The 3497-nt window shown below is 40.6% G+C and overlaps 1 pseudogene across 1 annotated transcript; it reads left to right on the forward strand.

Moving 5' to 3' along the window:
- The first annotated feature begins 533 nt into the window (after window positions 1-533).
- LOC308423723 (deoxyribonuclease TATDN1-like) lies at window positions 534-1317 on the forward strand (annotated as a pseudogene). Its single transcript has 2 exons — window positions 534-809; window positions 953-1317. The product of its transcript is annotated as a deoxyribonuclease TATDN1-like (transcript).
- Window positions 1318-3497: the final 2180 nt, after the last annotated feature.

Consider the following 3497-nt stretch of genomic DNA (forward strand, 5'->3'; position numbering starts at 1 on the left):
TATACTTGTTTCCTATTCCCCAACTTCTGCAAACTGGTCAGCTATTTCACAAGAGAAAGTTTGCAAAAGGCTGATGTGCAAGGAGCAGTTCCAACAATACCAAGAGAAGCCAGGAACTTCCACTTCCAGTGCCTTTAATGACTACCTAGGAAGTTTTGTTTAGTGGAAAACTTTGGGAATTGCTCACACACTGTAGCAGTAGAAGCAAGAGCTGATTAGTTGTTTAGTAAAATGAAGCCCAACGTTTGGGATCCTAAACTATAATCTATTTACTGATGGAGCTGAATTACTCACTCTGAACTTTTGTTCTATTCTAAATCACATAGGGGGCAGTGGAGTGGCTCCGTGGTAAAGACACCTTCTGCCAAGCTTGAGGAGCCGAGTTCCATTCCCAGAACCCACAGTGGAAGAAAGAATGTTCCCTGTACTGTTTTCTGACTTTCTACCACAGTGTCCACAAACAATAAATGTAAAAAGAGGCTTTAAAAACCATAGAAATGGCTTTTTTTCTGGGAGGAGCTTGTGGTGCTGTCATGAGTCTCTTCAACTTCATGGATATTGGTATCAACCTGACAGATCCCACGTTCAGAGGAATTTATTGGGGCAGAGGCACTGCAGTTGGCACAAACCGATGCCATGTTTTCAGTGCAGTGGGGTGTCCTGTGATGGATTTGAGGACAGCCCTGGTCAGTACTTAGCAGGATTGCTGCATCTTGCTGAGAACAACAAAAGAAAAGCTGTCGCAATAGGGGAATGTGGACTTGATTTTGACCAACTTCAATTTTGTCCCAAAGATACTCAACTCAAATATTTTGAGAAACAATTTGAACTGTCAAAACAGATTACCAATGTTTCCTCATTGTCGAGATGCACATACTGGGTTTTTGGATATATGAGAACTAGGGATCGGTGTGGGTGGAGTTGGGCAACCATTTGATGGACCTTTATATAGGACTTAATGGTTGCTCTCTGAAGACTGAAGCTAACTTGGAAGTTCTGCAGTCAGTACCTAATGATTGAGACAGATGCACCTTGGTGTGGAGTAAAAAGTACACACGCTGGATCAAGATACATAAAAACGTCATTTCCTACGGAAAAGAAATGGGAAAACAGACACCGTCTAAAAGACAGAAACAAACCCTACCATATAATTCAAATCCTGGAGACACGGCAGCAGTGAGAAAAGAGGATCTACTGGAATTAGCCAACATGCTATAAAACAACACCATTAAAATATTTTTTCCTGAAAAAAAAAAACCCACAGAAATAACACCTGTTAATAAAATAGCAACAAAGGCAAATTGGGAAGTGTATTAACTTTATTTTAAGTATAACATGGGACGTGTTGTCAAACAGATGGGCGTGGTGACAATCTTTTGTAGTTCAGCTAAATGGATTATTTGCAGAAGAAATAATAACCAGGCTCATGTTAAGCCTTTGGATGAAGACTGGCTGGATTTCCACATGTGTGCAAATGGAAACACGGCTTCTAAAAGAACAGACACCTCATTCAGTCTTTGGTTGGTTCTTAACCAACTTCTCTGCATGGATAACATCATAATTACATACAGATCGATGCTAATCCAGACATCTGCTTCATACAGTACAAAGGTATTCATTACGTATTGCTAAAGATACTGAATTAGTTTCACGACCCTAAAATGGTTCACAGGAGGGACAGGCCAATGTCAAGAGGTTTCAGTGAAAAACATGAAGTTTCTGATACTGTCTTTTGGCTTTTTTTGTTGTAGTTGTTTTGTTGTTGGCATTTGCAATACTGTTTCCTTCTAGACCTGTGATGAACAACTGGTTCTCGTATAAGGCTAAATAGAGGGGAAATTGCAAAGCATTTAAGTCCACATTAATTTCTTCTTCAAGGCAAATATAGCATTTCAAAATTCCCGTGGAGGAAGTGTGTATTTGCATAACTTTGCTGAGTGAAAGGCTGCCAATGGGGAAATTGGCACTGATCTTGAGCTACCAAAATATTTGTGTCTGGTGTTGTGGCAACACCCAGCCTTCTAATCTTTTATCTTGAAATTAGACTGGGGATTTCTGCCGAGCCCGTCAGACTTTATCCTCTCTGAGGGCTGAGTGCTGCTTGTCACTGGCTTTGTTAGCAAAGTTTATCAAAATCTTATCAGTCTGGTTGCATTTATCATAAACAATTTTAAGAGACCATCTTCTGATTTCAAAAGTTCCATTTTAGCATTTACAGACTTGTAATTTCTCATACCATTGCGTGTTAGTTAAGCAAAACCTTCCTTAGGATTACTTTTCCCTCCATCTTAATGACTTTACACAGAGACTACTGGTTGGAACCTGGAGTATAGTATGAGCAAGAATAAAAGATATGTGTTTACACATGAGAAGCACTGTTAGTTTTCTATCTGGTGTATTATAGAAGAAAGCTTGGTTTCTGTATATGCAGTTAGGCACCGACAGAGGCAGATAGACACCATTGGAAGTACATTGAGCATTGACTTTAGACCCTCCTCACATAGTCTGCTGAACTTGTGGTTCTTTTCTGGAACCAGCTCACCCGTGAGCACGCATCAATGTGCACCTGGTAAATACTCACAACTGTCTGTACTATGCAGAGTCCCCAGCAGTAACGGGAACAGCAACAGTACTCACGTATAACATGTTTCATCCAGTGATCTCACGGCCAGTGTGTCAGAGACTGTGCTGCGGAAAGCTCCAGAGTCCCCAGAGTATGTCCAGAGTGTGTGTCCTCCCTCGTGCCCCGGGAATTGGACTCCAGACCAATACAACTAGAGTCAAAGCTCAAAAAGACTTGTGGTTTGCAGCTGTTGGGGTTTTCAGTTTCTCTCCTCATACACTGACAATGTGGACTAGGAGACAGTGACTTGTTAGGAAAAAGATGGAGTTTTACCGTCAAATAGTTTATCTTTTCTGTGTGCTAATGGCCCATCTTCGCATAGGACATGGTGGAATGTCAGAAGTGGACTGTAAATAGCAGATGCTTATGTATTCACTGGTTCCCAATAACCACCACTCTGATCTTTGGGTGGTAGAAAATACTTTACAGGGAATGGACAAATGAAACTGTTATGGAGGCATTGTATTTTATCATGGCTACATTAAACACATTGTATTTTAGCATAGCTACATTAAACACATTGTATTTTAGCATAGCTACATTAAACACAAAGAAAAAAACGTATACTGTTTTCTTGAAGGGCAGCCTCTGACTCTTAAAGGATGAAGCTTTTGTTTCTTTTTTTTTTTTTTAAGCACTAAAACCATGTCCAACATGGAGTTTAACTTAGGGACTCATGTTAGCATAGTTGTAGATAAGTTTCTGTGGAACCATGTCCCCGAGGGCCAAGTTACAGGGCAGTGTGAGAAGCCCACTGTAGATAAAGGGGCCTTGAGCCTTAGTGCAGAGTGTGCAAACCCACAGAGCAGATGTTCCTTCTTCATTTCCAACATTGTTAAGAACTGTTTCTTTCTGGACACTGTGGTTCACATTT

This window comes from Micromys minutus (assembly GCF_963924665.1).
Source record: "Micromys minutus genome assembly, chromosome: 8".
Classification (NCBI taxonomy): domain Eukaryota; kingdom Metazoa; phylum Chordata; class Mammalia; order Rodentia; family Muridae; genus Micromys; species Micromys minutus.